The sequence below is a fragment of the Hylobates moloch genome, unplaced genomic scaffold (genome assembly GCF_009828535.3).
Source record: "Hylobates moloch isolate HMO894 unplaced genomic scaffold, HMol_V3 SCAFFOLD_8, whole genome shotgun sequence".
Taxonomy (NCBI): Eukaryota; Metazoa; Chordata; class Mammalia; order Primates; family Hylobatidae; genus Hylobates; species Hylobates moloch.
The window spans coordinates 118,230,753-118,249,500 of record NW_026652283.1 but is presented as its reverse complement, the minus strand read 5'-3'; the positions used below and the strand labels follow the sequence as shown (position 1 = coordinate 118,249,500).

Here is an 18,748-nt window from a genome sequence, read left to right as displayed (position 1 = left end):
AAAACTGAAATAATAGCATATTTCTAATTGATACACATATTTTCTTGTCTGTATGGACTGAATCCCCCCCTACTCATACACTCCTAGAGGCCTGCCTCTGTATCCAGCTCCTGGTTCAACCTTGGGTGAAAACGAAGACCGAGAGACAACTGAGGGTGCTCTTGTCATGGTATAGATCAGCTCCTCAAGGCCCATGCCACAGCAGTGACATCTGGGAAGGAGAAGAGGTGACATATGCAAGAAGCAACTCAGAGGCTTATTTTATATTTTGACTAAAGCATTACATTATACATCCATCATATTGTACAGTCATAATTGATGCTTACAATGGTGACCCTAAGGCAGGATTGGCAGGCATCAAAGAAACACTGGGTAAAATACAAGATGTCAACAGGATTTTCAATGTTCTACTTCTTAAGATGGAAGGTGGGTTCAGAGGTATTCATTTTATTATGCTTTACAATTTATATATATATAATTTACATATTTATTACATATATGTCATGTAGATTCTTTTATATAGCTCTCATAGTACAGAATTTAAACAGATAAAGATCAACCTAAAGTACTTCTTCACTACCTATCTATTTCAGAAACATTACCCACCAGAAAAAGGTTGCACTGTTTGAAAGAGCAGAATGTCAGTTAAACAACACAAACTCTACTAACCGGAAGATCATGCTCCCTGACAATACCATTCATTGAGGTTGCAACACAAATGTGAGAAAAAAGAAAGGATAAAGAGCAAAAGGAACCAAGACGAGAGGGCAGAAAAGGAAAAACCAACAGAGAAATTCCCTTTTATAATGCTAAAGACGGGAAGGGAAAGATCGGGATGAAGAAAGGTCAAGCTTGGTGGGAGGAACAGATTGAAGAGAAAAAAAGTGCAGCATTATATGGAATATAGCCAAAATAATTTATACATCACATGCAAAGTAGGTTTAGGGAGGCTGAGTCAAGCACAGAATTGGCACTTTTGGCCCACACATGGGCTCTTTTTGATGTGCAACTTCAGAGGTCATGGTCACTGAATAACAGGTATAGCAATTGTCAGTAGCCATTTTCTGCTACATGTAGCAGGGAGCACCTTCTTCATTTCAGCACTTGCAACCAGTGTTCATTGGGCAAAGCAACAAGGGAGATGCAGCGCAGGCAGGATAGAAGGTTAAGACACAGCTTTGCCCTCCAGGGACCCTCCAAGTAGGGAGGAGGCAGAAGAGAGGCACCCAACAAAACTCTTAGTCCCAGATCTACACTGGCAGCCAAGAGCTGAACCGAGCAGGCAGACAGGTTTTGTTTGGCAAATACAATGTTTGGGTGGATGGGTGGGTGGGTGCATGTGTGGGTGTGTGTGCAAAAGCCTGAAAACCTTTAAGCACCCTCCATTCTAACTCAGTTCCCGCCATTCCTAAAAGTCACCATTCCCATGGTCACGTCACACATTCACCTACGTGCTTGGTCCTTGAAGGCACTGGAGTTTGCAGTCCCCTGTGTAAGTGGATGGATTGGATTCTTGGGTTTTGTCATTCTTATAGTACTTTCTTACATAACAATTGCTACCATGATGATATTCCTGACTAGATCAAACAAGTTCTTTTCAAAATAACCGGTACCACCCCCAGTTTTCTAGCTTTCTCTCTGCTAACACTGTTTGCCTTTGTTCCCAGAACTATGCTCTAGACTGATAGTTTTAATGACTTTTCAAGAATAATCCCTGAATCCCTTTCTTGATCTGTGTGCTGGAGGATTATTTTCTGCCCACATCACTGGACCAACCTTTTTGTTCCCCAATTATTAGTTTGTCTAGATTAAATTACACTTGCCATCTGCTGATAAAAATCACAGAAGTCTCAAAGTCCTTTTCAATGCTTTTCCTGTTTATTGTTGGTTTGTTCTGCCTCCTGTCAGCTGAATCAGCTGAAAACTGGGAGGTCTGGCTTCCAGTTCTTTCTCCTAAGTCTCTCCTCTATAGTGAAACTTCCCTCTGAAGACTTTCTATAAAAGAAAATGTGTGTGTGTGCGTGTGCGTGTGTGCGTGTGTTTGCGTGCATGTGTGTGCGCATGTGTGTGTGCATGTGTGCGTGCGTGTGTGCGTGTGTGTGCGTGCATATGAGTATGTGTATGCAGTTTTGAACACTTAAGACAAAAATCAGTATAGCCAATCTTCCTAGAAAAGTAAGAAAAGTATTAGGTGACTTTGAATAACCTTACAATGGGTAAAAAAATGAGTTCTAAGAGAGATACATTAAAAAAATAACAAATAGTATAAATAAAAACAGATTCCTCAAATTATAGTACAGAAAAATCAACATGCAACAAAAGAACATGGGTAATAAGTTTGAATCATAGGGTGCAAATTTAGATGTGGAAGAAATAAGGCATTGTTTTATTTTTAATTAAACAATTGAGTTGCTATTCCGGCCCTAATGCTACAAGAGTGGCAAGCTCTCTGCCTCAGTCATCCTGGGGTTCTCCACCTGAGGATGTGAGAGTTCTGGGGTCTCACATAGGACCAATGCCTGTGCATTAGTCTGCTAAGGCTGCCATAACAGATTAGCACAGATTGGGTGACTTAAGTAACAGAAACTTATTTTCTCACCGTTCCAGAGGCTGGAAGTCCAAGGTCAGGGTGTCAGTGGGGTTGGTTTTTCCTAAGGTCCCTCTCCTTGGCTTGTAGATGTCATCTTCTCCCTGTGTCCTCTTATAGTCATCCCTCTATGTGCTTCTGTGTCCAAATCTCCTCTGCTTATATGGATACCAATTGTATTGGATGAAGGACCACTCATATGGTCTCCTTTTAATTTAAACGTCTGTTTAAATTAAAAAGCTTCCCTGGGGCGATGAAGCATTTTCTAGAATTGAAAGAAACAAAAAATGTAAGAAAAATTAGCGTCTTAAACTACCAGTTACATATGATTAATGCATATATGTAATTCCATTATTCTAAGAGTTTCATCTATTATTATATTTTTAAATTTTATGATTTTTTAAAAATCAAGAATGACAGGGTCTTATGAAAATGGGATATATTAACAAATATGACAACAGGTATTTATTGACTATTTACATAAAACTTTACACTTAGGACATGCAACATGCAAAGTAAAACATTTATTTTGGAGTATAAAACACGAAAATGAAACAAAAACTGACACAAGATAATTATTGTATCTAAATGTCTTCTTATAAAAAATACTTTTTTCTGATTTGAAAATAAGGATACATGTAATTGGTTAAAAACTTGAAATATGGGCTGGGTGTAGTGGCTAACGCCTGTAATCCCAGCACTTTGGGAGGCTGAGGTGGGCGGATCACCTGAAGTCAGGAATTCAAGACCAGCCTGGCCAACATGGGGAAACCGCATCTCTACTAAAAATACAAAAATTAGCTGGGCGTGGTGGCAGTCGCCTGTAATCCCAGCTACTCAAGAGGCTGAGGCAGGAGAATTGCTTTGAACCCAGGAGGCAGAGGTTGCAGTGAGTGGAGATCACACCACATCACTCCTCGCGACAGAGCGAGGCTCCATCTCAAACAAGCAAACAAACAAAAACTTGAAAAACAAAGTAAAAATCATCAGTATTCTTACCACCCAGAAATGGCCAACATCCAATCCCTATTATACATTTACATAGTCTTTATAACTAGTTGTTCCTCCATTTTTAATTTATTGATTAGGTATTAGACGTCTACTGTGTATAAGGAAATTCTTATAGAATTCTACAGAATTTCATACAGAATAATTGGAATAATGACGTTATTCCAACAAACTTCAGTTATCAGTGGTTGGACAAATCCCCGAGCTTTTGAATCACCATAGGCAGATAATGGCAGCAGGTCTAAAACCACCTTCTCTCCCCAGGAGGAATCCAGCGATCCCACAGGACTCAGGAAGTACTGCCATGAAGCACCAAATCCTGTATCTGGTCATTAAAGGAAAACCACATATACCATATCCCATGGGCAGTAAGAGCAAGGATTCTGGAGCCAAGCTGCCTGGATTTGAATTCTGATTCTACCCCACATCACCTAGGTGACCATGGAAAAGCTACTTAGCCCCTCTGTGCCACAGTTTCTTCAACCATAAAATAAGGATGACAACAATGACCTTGACATAGGTGGTTGTAAAAGAGAAATGAGCTGAAATGTAGAAAGCTTTGGAAGGGTGCATAGAACATAGTAGGCACACAAGAAGTATTAGCTGTAATTTTACTTAATTTTGAAATATTGTGCTACACATGTCCTGAAACACACACTTTTAGTCTTCTGATCCTTGCCCCAGAAGAGTACGCTATCAATGGCATGAGCCAGTGAGGCAAAGAGGAGGAGCCATGAATAATATATAAGGCAGATTACCCAGTAAATCAGTTAGGGCAAGCTGTAATCTGCAAACTTTCCAGTAACTCGTGGTGATGCTAGATTCTGTTATGGGTAGACTGACTGATTTAAAACCACCTCCCTCTCTAGAAGATTTTCCTAAAGAAGAGAGAACTTAGTTTCCTTCTTTTCCCCGTCTCCCACTTTCACACTCAAAATGCTTTATCTCAGGAAGAAAGAAAAGCAAACCCTTGGCTGGGTGTGGTGGCTCACTCCTGTAATCACAACACTTTGGGAGGCCAAGGTGGGTGGATTGCTTGAGCCCAGGAACTTGAGACCAGACTGGGCAACCTGGCAAAACCCTGAATCTACAAAAAACACAAAAATTAGCCAGGCATGGTGGCACATACCTATAGTCCCAGCCATTCAGGGGGCTGAGGCAGGAAGATTGCTTGAGCCCAGGAAGCTAAGGTTGAAGCTAGCCATGATCACACCACTGCACTCCAGCCTGGGTGACAGAGTGAGACCCTGTCTCAAAGCAAACCCTCCAGGCTGGCAGCTACTGGAGAATTACAAGCTCACTTGAGAGAGGGAGGATGTGGCAACTGGCACTGAGACTCCCAAGATTAACTCACCATCCTTCTTTCCTTCTCATGAGCAGAGTCTCATTCAGTCGCCCAGGCTGGAGTGCAGTGGCATGATCTCAGCTCACCATAACCTCCACCTCCTGCGTTCAAGCAATTCTCCTGCCTCAGCTTCCCCAGTAGCTGGGATTACAGGCACCCGCCACCACGCCCAGCTAATTTTTGTATTTTTAGTAAAGATGGGGTTTCACCATGTTGGCCAGGCTGGCCTCGAACTCCTGACCTCGGGGGATCCGCCCACCTCAGCGTCCCAAAGTGCTGGGATTACAGCTGTGAGCCACCATGCCGGGCCACCTCCCCATCTTTCATCTCTACTTGTTTCACCAGATTTATCCAGGTGGTAGGAAGTAGGTCCATATTGTTCTCAAATTTCACATCTTGTAGTTTTTAAACATCAGATGCTAATTGACCTCTTTTGCCCATAGGTCAAAAATTGTAGAGAAAGAACTCATTGGCTCTGCTTCCAGCTGTCCTCTCTTGGGCCAATTAATGATGGTTGGGGTAGTAGGGGATGAGTTTGATCAGAACATTTCAGGAAAGGCTCCAGGAAGGTCCAGCCCCCAAAAGAAGGAGGATTCTGGGCAGGAAATTTCATAAAAGTCCGGAACACACAAATTTACCATTTATACCCATTGGTGGGCCTCCACTGATAAGAACATCCATCTTCAATATTCACTATTATTTAAAAAAACAATTTGGCTGGGTGGAGTGGCTGACGCCTGTAATCCCAACACTTTGGGAGGCCAAGGCGGGTGAATCACTTGAGGTCAGGAGTTTGAGACCAGCCTGGCCAACATGGTGAACTCCTGTCTCTACCAAAAATACAAAACTTAGCTGGGCATGGTGCCGCATGCCTGTAATCCCAGCTACTTGGGAGGCTGAGGCATGAGAATTGCTTTAACTTGGGAGGCGGAGGTTGCAGTGCACTGAGATCGACCACTGCACTCCAGCCTGGGCGACAGAGCGAGACTCAGTCTCTCAAAAAAAAATAAATAAATAAAATATACTGTTAATGTACTTAAAATTGCAACCAAACTGGCTTTTAAAATGTTTATTTCAAACTCCTAAGATTCTGCTTTCTGAAGTGAAAGCTAGCATTTCCCAAAGGAGAGGAGAGTTAACAAAGCTCCTTGTTTTCTAGAGGATAGAGATAAGAGCCAGCTCTCGTGGAGTGCACATTTGAAGATGTCTGATTTGGGATGAAAAGTCTATGAATGTGATTTGTGGCTTAGAAGAAAGAGGTGCTAGGTAAGAAGATTTTTGTTTGTCTCTTTATTGCTTTGCTTACCAAAAAAAGACAAGAAAACTCACCTCAGCGAACTTACTTGCACCATGCACTGGGCTAGGAGTTCAACACTCATTATTACTTAATTTTTACCACTCTCCTGAAGATAAAGTATTCTCATTTTGCCCATGAGGAAACAAGCCCAGAGAAGTAATTTGCCCAAGTCACCCAGCCAAAAAGTGGTGAAGCTGGGACTTTAATTCAGGCCCACCTTAATATAAAGTTCATGCTATTTCCAGTATTCCCAGCAACTGAAGTACAATTATAAGAGAAGCTGTCAAGTTTGGGGTAGGAAATAGGGTGGAATCCTTAGTACTGCTGTGGCTAAAATTTCAACTTTGAAAACACAAAATACAAAGCTAATGAATCACACTTTACCTAGATTAATTTAAGAAAGTTTTATGAGTCACTTCTACTATCTAACAGAAAAAGGAAGATTTATTGCATGCATGAAGAAAACAAAGAAATAAGTAAAAAGGGACAATATGACAATTTATATGTCTAATAGCTCAGAAACTTATGGTTGCCTTTTTTTCTTAATGAAGTTCAAGAGTGAGTTGAGACATAAAGAATTAGAGGATTCTGGCCAGGGACGGTGGCTCATGCCTGTAATCCCAGCACTTTGGGAGGGCAAAGTGGGTGGATCACCTGAAATTAGAAGTTCAAGACCACACTGGCCAACATGGCGAAACCCTGTCTCTACTAAAAATGCAAAAATAATTAGCAAGGTATGGTGGCGGGTGCCTGTAGCCCCAGCTACTCAGGAGGGTGAGGCAGGAGAATCACTTGAACCCAGGAGGCAGAGGTTGCAGTGAGCCGAGATTGGGGGCTGAACCTTCCTGGAGCCTTCCCTGAAATGTTCTGACCAAACTCATCCCCCACTACCCCAACCATCATTAATTGGCCCAAGAGAGGACACCTGGAAGCAGAGCCAATGAGTTCTTTCTCTACAATTTTTGACCTATGGGCAAAAGAGGTCAATTAGCATCTGGTGTTTAAAAACTACAAGTTGTGAAATTTAAGAACTGCACTCCAGCCTGGGTGACAGAGACTCCATCTCAAAAAAAAAAAAAAAAAAAAGAATTATAGAATTCCTTTAGGATATGTTGAGAATTTTTTAAGGTATAAAACAGTGGTTTGGGTTTTGCCAGAACTTCTTGTAGAATTTTAGTGTTTTATTGTTTAATAGTTAAGGAACTTCAAAGTTTTAGGGTAGTTCTGTGAAAATGTAAAATCATCAGCACTGTTGTCAGGGCTCACACTTACAATTTTAAAAACATAAGTACCAATCATATGGAACTTAATAGTCCCTGGCTCAATTAATACTTTTTAATGGTCTGTAATGAGTGTAAAACTATGTTAAGTAAAATATTGAACATTTAAAAAACATTTATTAAAATGTTTTATTAAAACATTTTGGTGTTTTCTAATGGGAAACAGTTAAGGGTATAATATTTGATTCCCCACACTTAATAAGCACTTTACCAGGCAGGTTCTATCATTTTTTTTCAGTCCATGCTTAAAAAGCTCAGAAAAACAGTACATAATGGAAATGCCAATTTTTCTGTAAGAGTGAAGTAAATGATCAGTTACTGCCACCTCCCCATTGACTCAGGCATTCTTGAAACACATCATGTAACAGAATGATTGGATGGGATCCAAGGCAGAAGGGTCTTGTTGGATCCACTCCTATAAAGCTTCAGTCGATGCCCTGAACCTTTTTGGGCCCCAGTTTCATTACATTAAAACAGAAAAAACAATCTCGTTCCCATACTTATCTCTTAAATTTAATATCAGGAAGATCAGGAGTGTGCAAAGCCTAACTTGAATTCATCTCTCTGCCCCTCACCCCCAAGCCTGGTCTACTGGGCTTTTAATGAGTGCTTGATTACACTGAGGAAGGAAATCCATCCGAGGAGTCTAAAAATAAAACGAAGCATCTGTAAACTCAGGTCTACAGTGCTCCTACCCACCATTAAACTTGTACGACCATCTGGAAACAGTGTCTGTGTTTGTGTACTTTGTACTAAGAGGTATCTGTGAATATCTTGTATTCACAGAAGGAGAAGAAAGAGGGGGGTAAAATTCAAGAACATACATGTAAAAATCAACTTAATTTAATGGGTTTTAAAAGGGTGTTTGGGTTTTTTTTGTTTTGTTTTGTTTTTGTTTTTTTTTGAGACAAGGTCTCACTCTGTTGCCCAGGCTGGAGTGCAATAGCACAGAAATGGCTGCTGTAACCTCAGTCTCTTGGGCTCACTCAATCCTCCTGCCTCAGCCTCCTGAGTAGCTGGGAGCACAGGTGCATGCCATCACACCCAGCTAATTTTAAAATTTTTTTGTAGAGACAGGGTCTTGCTATGTTGCCCAGGTATCAAGCAATCTTCCTGTCAAAGTGCTGGGATTACAGGTGTAAAAGGGTTAAATATAAACTTTAATTCAGCCATATTTTAATTTCAAAACAACTAAAGGTGTTCAGTTAAAAACTATAAACAATGAAAATAAACTTCAATTTAATACAAAGATTTCTTAAGGAAGGCAGGAACACGGCCAGGAAAAGGAAGAAAATAGCCGCCCTCCATGCTCACATTAGTCCAAAGGCAAAGACCTACCTCATTTACTAGAACTGCTTTTCCAAGTGCCTGGATTGATACTTAAAATATGATTACACTGCCTGAAACTCTTACAAAAATTGAGGATGGGACGGATTTTACATCCTGAATTGGAAGGACATGTGTTTTTGAAATCACTTATTTTGATAACCTTTAATTAGCTAGAGGTAAGGCAACTCCACACTTTGGAATTTGGAAGGGAAGTGTACTGTATCACGTTTCATTTTATTTAAACAAACAAAAATCTCATGGAGAAGTAAGACAATCATTTTTGCGACTTTCAAACACACCGTTTTTCTAAGATTCACTGGCCATTGCCTTATCACCACTGGAGGCAAAAGGGGGCCCCGTGGCCCGAATAAATTTAGCCAAATGTTGGAAATTCTTGCATCTCTTTTTACTCATCCTCTCTGTATTAGTCCGTTCTCAAACCACTATAAAGATACTACCCGAGACTAAGTAATTCATAAAGGAAAGAGGTTTAATTGGCTCACTGTTCCACATGGCTGGGGAGTTCTCAGGAAACTTACAATCACGGTGGAAGGCGAAGCAGGCACGTATTACGTGATGGCAGGTGAGAAAGAGAGTGTGAGAGAGCAGGAAAAAACTACCATTTATAAAACCAGCAGATCTCGTGAGAATTCACTCACTATCGTGAGAATAGCATGGGAAACCACCCTCATAATCCAATCACTCCCTTCCCTCTACACATGGGAACACAAAGCCTAACCGGTTCACTCCCCCACCAGAATTGTTAAAAAACATAGCTGTGTCATAACTCTCTTCTAAAAAATGGTTTATGGGTCAGGCACAATGGCTCACGCCTGTAATGCCCACACTTTCAGAAGCTGAGGCGGGTGGTTCACTTGAGCCTTGGAGTTTGAGACCACCCTGAGCAACATGGCAAAACCAAAACCTCATCTCTAGAAAAAATTACAAAAAGTGGCCTGGTGCCGCGGCTCACGCCTGTAATCCCAGCACTTTGGGAGGCCAAGGCGGGCGGATCACGAGGTCAGGAGATCGAGTCCATCCTGGCTAACATGTTGAAACCCCATCTCTACTAAAAATACACAAAAAATTAGCTGGGATGTGGTGGCGGGCGCCTGTAGTCCCAGCTGTTTGGAAGGCTGAGTTAGGAGAATGGTGTGAACCCAGGAGGCAGAGCTTGCAGTGAGCCGAGATCGCCCACTGCATTCCAGCCTGGGTAACAGTGCGAGACCCTGTCTCAAAAAAATCTGACGGCTGTTCTCAACCCTGGTTCCATTAGAACCACATGCATTAAAACACCTAATTACCCAGGCAACCCCGCCCCGTCCACCCCACCCCCCGCCTGCCCCCCACCCGGAGCCCTCCAGCCTGATTTAATTGGTTATTTGAAACAGTCAGCTAGGATTTAGAACAGCTCAACTGTCTCTTTTCCTGACTCTCCCCTTCTCTATGTAGGGTGAACCATCCCTGTCACGTGAGTTCCTAGAGCCTTCTTTACATACCCCCACCCTATCACATAGCACTGCTAGTTGCAGTTCATATTGCCTATCTACTCGTGTTAGACCTAAGCTCTTCTGGCACTGGGGTCTTAATTTTTATCCTTTTATCCTGTGTCTTGGTATCCCATGGGAGAATTACCTGGGGAGCTCTTCCCAATATACACCTGTATTAGTTTATTCTTGCACTGCTGTAAAGAACTGCCTGAGACTGGGTAATTTTTAAAGAAAAGAGGTTTAATTCGTTCACAGTTCTGCAAGCTGTACAGGTAGCATGGCTAGGGAGGCCTCAGGAAACTTACAATCATGGTAGAAGGCAAAGGGGAAGCAGGCACGTCTTACATGGCTGAAGCAGGAGGAAGAGGGAGAAGGAGGAAATGCTACACACTTTTAAACAACCAGATCTCATGAGAACTGACTCACCATCACAAGAACAGCAAGGGGGAATCTGCCCCCATGATCCAATCACCTCCCACCAGCCCCCTCCTTTAGCCTTGGGGACTACAATTCAACATGAGATTTGGGCAAGGACACAGACCTAAACCATATCAACGCCCAACCTCCAGAGAGTCTATGTGGAATTGGAAGGGTAGGTTTGAGCACAGGTGGGTGAAGGGGATGAGTTCTTGTGGTGCAGATGAGCTTCCAGGTGACTCTGATTGGCAGCTTCCAGCATGCCGGGTCCCCAGCCTACTGCTCTGGACTCTGTCAGGTGTGACTCCTCCCTGTCTCCCTTGGAGTTAGTTCTGTCACAAAGTCCTGTCTGTCCTTCCTTCCTCCATAATGTTGTCCAATTGCACACCCATTTCCCCTTTTGCATGTTTTGGGGTGCCATAAGAATCATCTCTCAAGCAGTTTGCTGCTGTCGTGCCCCTTCTGAGAAACCTACATGGGCTTCTAATGGCTTTTTTGTTTGTTTGTTTTGAGACGGCTGCACTGCAGTGGTGTGATCTCGGCTCACTGCAGCTTCAACTACCCAGGCTCACACAATCCTCTCACCTCAGCCTCCTAAGTAGCTGGGATTACAGACGTGTGCCACCACACCTGGCTGATTTTTGTATTTTTTTGTAACGATGGATTTCACCAGGTTGCCCAGGGTGGCCTCAGACTCCTGGGCTCAATTGATCCTCCTGCGTGGGCCTCTCAAAGTGCTAGGATTACAGGTGTGAGCCACCATGCCTGGCCTAATTACTTCTTGAGTTAAATTAATGTTTCCACTAATTTATCTAAGAGCCCTGTCTTCCCACCTCCTGGGTCTATTGTCTCTTCAGCTCATCTCAATGCCATCTTCCCTCCTGCCTCTTGAGCTCTCTAAATTCCATTTTTCTACGTAAAAAAAAAAAAAAAAAGCCTACTTTCCCCTCTCCTCCACCAAACCATAGCACAGTTTCCTTAAGCAAAGAACAAAACAAAATGTGTTTAGAAATCACTGTGGAAGGCTCTCTCTGTAAAGCCTTTTCTTACCATGTTATAAGCTGCTTTTAAAATCACTGAATATGCATCTTTGTTCTTTTTTTGGTGTATTTTGTTTTTGAATTTTTGTTTGGTGGAACCAAAATGGATTGGACGCAGGAGGATTTTACTAGCTGTGATGCCCAATCCCTTCAGCAGGGTGGGCCTCACTGTTCCTGCCTCTGAAGTGGAAAGTATCCCAAGTGTTCTCCTAAATGTCATGCTATAGGATTAACGGGAGATGAAGCACGTGGAATGTGCTTTGTAAGTTCTAAGCTGCTTTCCAAATGCAAGACAGTGATAATTATTGTGATTATTTTCTGCCATCCAACTGCACTTCAGTAGTTCCACGCACAGCTTTATGCCAGTGCAGTCCTTCCTGAGAAGCACTTTAAGCTATTTTGCAAGGATGACGATACAAAATGTTCATGCTCTACTTTCATTACATTATTACTCTAATGTTATTTACTTCATTCCATTTTTCTAACAAGCTTTAAGTTATTTGCAAGATCCGTGTGTGTCCTTCCTTCAATAAGGTTAAAAGTCAGCAGCTGGGATATATGAAGCCATGAAGCCACGACAAGGCACTGTTTCTCGACCAGGCGCTCATAGGAATAAGATTCCAGAGTATGTATTCCATTCTCCTTGGAGTGTTTCTCAGCAGGAGTTTTGCTCCTGAAGTATCTTGGGAGCCCCAAAAGAAAAACACCCCACGCAGCAGCCAGCCTCCCACCCCCATCGCCCCTTCATCTCTGCCTAAGCAAGTCACAATAATATTTGGGATTGGCAAAGCAACTTCCTTCCCCGGAGTTCACAGCGCCAAGCATCCCCTCGCAAATGCACACAGCACTCCTGCAGAGTAGGTGGGCGGCAAGCTATTTCCAGTCCTTTTCTTCTATCCCTACCAAAGAGCCTTAGCTTTCAATAGCTGCACACATGAGTGAGCCATTTTGGTTATAAGATTATGATTCGCCCATCACCCCCCATTAACACTATTAAAACAACTTTTGTCCTTCTTAAATTCTGTGCAGCCAAGTGTATGCTGAGTTAAAAAAGAACATAAAGACTGTCCTGGACAGTGTGCGTGTGGAGACCGGATGTTAGATAGGATTTCCTTTGTCTGGCTTTGGAAAACTCCCATAGGACAAATAGGATTAAGTGGGATGCTTTTCTTTCTCTGCAGGCTCCTAAACCTCACCCATTTTATAACCTTTTATCCCTACACACCACCCTCTAGACCTCTCTTCTGCTGTTATGGTGGACGTCCAGAGATTCCTCTCTGTCTCCCTTATCCTCTGCCCCACGAGGGCAAGGACTGAACACTATGATTACATAAGAGAGGTCAGGCAAGCCAAATGTCAAACTACCGAGTAAGGGGCACCCTCAGGCTCCCCGTTTCTTCATCCACACAGGTCCTGCCAGAGTTTCCATCGTCACAGCTTATCTGGCCCACTCTTACAGCAATACCTCATGCTGTGAACTTCTGAATCCTCCATCTCAACTTCTTTATCCTGGGCTCCCTGTGTTAGATAACTGGGTTTACAAATGGACAGTTTTAAGTCTGCCACATGGAAGAATGGAAGGGAAGATGGGAGCTAGCATTTGTCAAGTACCTACAATAAGCCAAGGGCTGTTTTAGGCACTGTATGTATATAGTGTAATATCACTTGATTGTCACATTAGCCTACATGTCCCTCTGCTCCATACGGTCGCTCAGGTATCCAGGTGATGGAGGCGTTGCCATTTTGTAGCTGGACTATCTGAACCCTATGGCTGTCTCAGTCACTGCAGCAAAAGAAGGAAACCCAGAGAGTCACACAAGGACTTTTCATTGCCTAAGCAAATGGTTCGTGCTGATGTTCCATTGGCTAGAATATTCACATGACCCTGCATAACTCACTGCAAGGGGACAGGAAAAATAAAAGCAGATGGAATGTTCAGTGAGTAGCTGTGGCCATGCCAGATCAGTATAAATTAAAGGCTAATAGCTATAGGCCTGTATCTTTAAATATGCACATGACTTCTTGAATGACTGCATAAAACCTCGCTGCATGACATACCTGAATCACCTGGGCCTCTATTTTGTTCATTTAAAGAGGTTTCCATCCACTCACATTCTTTGAACACTTATTCAGTGTTCAGGATTCTGAAGGTAGGGGACAAGAGTGTGTTTACACATTCAGGGGTAAATCAGACACATGCCCAGATTAATTTAATATTTTAATAAAAGGCAGATTTCGATGAGTGGAACAGGAAAACTACTAAATGCTTTAGGATTGCAGAGGAAACCATTGTTTCCTGTCAAGGAGCTAGGACAGGAGTTTGAGGGAATGTATACGTTTCCACTGGGCTTTAAAGACTGGTTAGTATTTCCCAACAGGTTAAGGAGAAGAGGGGCAAAGGCCTTTGGGCAGCAAAGCTCAGGTCTTCAGGGCCCAGGACGCAGTCTGATGTTTGGCTTAGTCTTGCTGTGGGAGGGGAAAGTAGGAGAGATGAAGCCAGAACATGTGCTGGATTCAGACAGAACCAGAGGGTCATGAACACCATGCTTGGAAGAGTGAATAGTGTGGGGGAAATGGGGAACACAGGGGGGCTCTGAGCACAGGGATGCCTCGGTGGGATCTATCCTAGACTCTTCTAGAGGCAGCCATCAGAGTATTAACTGATGATTTTTTTGTCTTCCTCCCTTTGAGAATTCCTAGACTTTACGAACATATTTATTTTCCTTTTGTCCTGGGGTTTGTAACCAAACATGAGTTTAATCTGCCTAAACACACGTGTCACAGAAGCAAAGTTTGTATTCTATCCAAAGAAGCCTGTAATCAGGTGTTCACACTCCCTCAGCTTTTGGGGTGTTTCCTTTTTTCCTCTGTGAAATAAGCGTTCTTGTAGAATATTACAATTTCAGGATAAAGATCAGGGAATATACCCCAGCCCCATGCTGCAGTTGGGTTCTGCCCTATGTTGAATTTGAATTGTGCTGAATCTGGACCCTCACTATGACTAAAGACCAGCTTATCATCTGCTTGCTGTGTGCTTTAGCCAAGTTACTTAACCTCTCTGTGCTTGAGTTCCTTGACTTAGTAGCAAATAGTATTTATTGATTATTTGTTCCTTCCTTGAGTAAATATTGATCAAGTACCTCCTATGGGCCTGGAAGTGTACCACTCATAGAAGACCTTGATAAAAGCATTTTATCTGTTTGCAAAGAAAGGAAGCAGAGAATGAAATGAATGAATGTGAGTCGCGTACCTACTGTGCACCGAGACATCTGCTTAAGGCTTCACATGTGCTTCTTAGTGCTACCATGACTCCCAGGAGGCAGGGATTTCCCCCTTTCTATGATGAAGAAGCCAAGGAACAGCCACGGTAACCAGCACGATGGCATTTAGCTGCTGAGCAGCAGAGCCAAGCTGGGAGTCGTGCAAACTGTGGATCCCAAGGCCCACGCTGATTCTACTCCACCATGGTACAAGGGGCTGGTAGCAGAAGCTTGGATTTGCTACACAGCCTTTTTCTTCTGAAACCCTCAAACCTATCACTGGGCCTCTTGGTACCCATTTGAAGTAAGAAAGAACAATATCTTGGTTTGCCTTTTTTTGTTTTGAGATGGAGTTTTGCTCTTTCGCCCAGGCTGGAGTGAGATGGCGCGTTCTCAGCTCATTGCAACCTCCACCTCCCGGGTTCGAGCAGTTCTCCTGCCCCAGGCTCCTGAGTAGCTGAGATTACAGGTGCCCACCACCATGCCCACCTAATTTTTGTATTTTTAGTAGAGACATGCATTTGCCATGTTGGCCAATCTGGTCTCGAACTCCTGACCTCAAGTGATCCACCCGCCTTGTCCTCCCAAAGTGCTGGGATTACAGACATGTCTTGGCTTTCTTGATGAGCTTTTCTGGATCCCAATCAACTGCAACTTCTGCAGTTGTAGGCTCCGGGCCACCTCCCTAGCCTCCAGGTGCCCTTCATCCTCCTGCAGACTTGCTGCTTCCACCAACCTATCTAGAGGCTTCCCTTGAATCACCATTTGGTCACTCCCTCTTAATTGTTCACAATTACCCACATTCTGAGTCCTACAATAAGCAAAGAAAGGGGTAGCATTTTCTAAGACATATGTGTTTACTGTTGCTGGCAGATTTGTAAACTTATTAGTGCCTCTGCACACCATATAATTAAGATCAAATTATCTAAGGGTTTAAAATAGGACCTGCTGGTATTGTGCTGCTGAAAGTGCTAAGGAACAAATATTTGCCTTTTTTATATAGATAGCTCTGCCCCCCTTTCACTGAAATTCCCACTCTCAGAGGGCTTGGAGCCCAGCAGGGTTTACCTGGACGAATGAGGGGGGCTCCCTCTGCTGGGAAATTTGCTTTTAGAGATGGCACCACCAACGCTGAAAACATGGAAGTGGAGGCACACATTCCAGAGCATCTGCTGTCGCATCCCCTAGAAGGGGCCTGTGGTCAAGGCAGATCGGTAGACAGAAGGCTGGAAGGGAAATGAGCCCCAAGGAAGAAGCTCAGATCCAGAGCCTGTGTCTTGGTGAGACTCCAACAGAAGTGCCTCAAGGCTGGTGCTTCAGAAGGAAGTGGGTGTACAGCTGTGTAAGTGATCCGTGTCATGAATAAACAAATGAACACAGGAATGCATGCACCATGGGAGCCTGGAGGGGACTACAAGACAGAGAATGGGTGATCTGGGCACAGGTATCAACTGCTGAATGCCCAGTGTGTGCGTGGAGGAGGAAGGGGGTCAGAAAGGCAAGGAGGATGTACAGGTGTGTTAGAGACAAGCACCTGTGGGCAAGGGGTGCTCAGGATGCATGGGGGCGTGGAGAGAAGGAGACAGCAAAAAAGGCTTCCAGGGGTGAGGAGCCAAGGGGTCCTGAAGACAGCTAGGAGTTAGCAGGCAGAGGACGGGTATGGGCATCCCAGGGAGAAGGAACAGCATGAGCAAAGCAGCACAGCCACGCAGAGCCTGTCAGTGAGCGCAGAGCCCATCAGCGAGAAGCTCGCCTGGGTTCCAGAGAACGGGGCCAGAATTTTTGGCAGGATAGGCTCAAAGGCCTGAGGTGAACCTGCAAACAAAGGTAAAAACACTAACTGGTTTTAAGCAGGAGAGAATGATGATCAGATTTCTATTTAAAAAATAATAATAACTCTGGTTGGATGTGGTGGCTCACGCCTGTAATGCCAGCACTTTGAGAGGCCAAGGCAGGAAGATTGCTTGAGACCAGGAATTCGATACAATCCTGGGCAACGTAGCGAGACCCCATCTCTACAAAAAATTAAAAACTTAGCCAGGCGTGGTCCTACCTATTCAGGAGGCTGAGGTGGGAGGATTGCTTGAGCCCAGGAGTTCGAGGCTGCAGTGAGATGAGATCGCACCACTGCACTCCAGCCTGGGCGACAGAGCAAGACCCTGTCTCAAAAAAAATAAAGAAGCAAAAAATAATAATAACTCATACCGCTTATAATGTAGTGGCTAGGATGGTGAGAGCTGGGGCTAAGATCAGTTGAAACAGGAATTCTCTAAGCGTGGTGCGGCAGCAGCCGCACCTGGAATTGATAGAAGCGTGAATTCTCTGGCCCCACCCCAGACCCACTGGATCTGAAATGCTGGGGGTGGGAACAGCAAATCTATGTTTGACAAGCCCTCCAGGGGTACTGATGCACACCCAGGGTCTAAAGGAGGTCTCTGCAGGAATCCAGGTGGACAAGGGTCCAGATGAACAATGGACCAAGGCAATGACAGTCAGGATGTAGAAACACTGGTGGGATATGAGGATTTTGGGTGGAATCCTTCGTACCTATCTCATACCATTTTCCCACTTTATACCATGACCCATCCCCACCCTCTGCATTTTGTGTCCGTGAGATCTTGGAGACACAGACCTCGTCTCCCTCTGTACTTCTCAGCTCCCTGCCTGGTCCTTCAAACACCAGGTGAGGGTTGGCATTGTCATCTGTCATGATTGGTCCAGGGACTCAGGGGTGACCTGAGAGAGTCCTAAAATGTCCCCAGTAGTGGGGAGGGGAGTTGCAGGAGAGCTGCAGGGGCTGGGACATACAGCTGTTACCACAGTGACTCAGACCTCCCAGGACAGGCAGCCAGAGAGTGAGAGAAGAGATGATCAAGAGAGAAGGAAGAGTGAGAAGGGGAGGCCGAAGAAGGAATAAGGAAGATGAATAGAGGGAGGCAGGGAGGACTCGAGAAGAGAGAGAAGGAAGAGAAAGAGGAATTTGGGGGAAATTAGGTGGCTCTAACATTACCTCCACTCTCTCCTTCAATCTCAGTACCCCCACCTCGGGCGGATCCTGTTTCTGCCTCTCCTGATGTCGCGGTGCCTTCCTTGGTCCCAGTGGCCCCACACCTTCCACCTGCAGAGTGTATGCTTGGCCCTGGATGCCCTCTGCAGGTCCACAGGCCCCCACAGTACCTCCCTGGGAGCCAGCACAGGTCAGCCAGATGGGGCCTCCCTATTTCCTGTATCCTCTGCCCGGTCACACAAGGCCTCTACATCACAATGCTTCAGGAAGACATTATGCCATGGTGGTGAAGGATGTAGGCTTGGAGTTCTAAGTTCATACCTTTCCTCTGACACCTACTGGCCCCCAGGATAGGGTCTAGCATATGGTGGAGTGTAAATGAGTGAGTGAGTCAATGAACTAGCAGTGAAACCTGGAGCAGGTTGATCGTTCTGAGCCACTCTCTCCTCCCTGTGAAATGGGCTAATAATAGCGTATATTTCACAGAGTTGCTGGCAGAATGAGCCACTATGTCAAGTGCTTATCCAGGTCCTTACTCAGTGGGTTGGAAAGGGCTTGCTGCACGGGAGGTGGAAGCATCCCCACCACCCACTACAGCAATGCCTGTCAGTGTGGTGTGAGAACCACCTTCCTCAAAACCATCTGGAACAGAGGCTGGGGTTTAAAAATCGTCAAAAAGAGAGCTATC

The 18,748-nt window shown here is 44.2% G+C and overlaps 1 long non-coding RNA gene across 1 annotated transcript; it reads right to left on the bottom strand.

Moving 5' to 3' along the window:
* Positions 1-2,029: 2,029 nt before the first annotated feature.
* On the bottom strand, positions 2,030-18,223 carry LOC131384090 (uncharacterized). Its single transcript, XR_009214603.1, has 3 exons — positions 18,064-18,223; positions 2,600-2,852; positions 2,030-2,167 (listed from the first exon to the last, which is right to left on the bottom strand). It is a non-coding gene; the product is annotated as an uncharacterized LOC131384090 (long non-coding RNA).
* Positions 18,224-18,748: the final 525 nt, after the last annotated feature.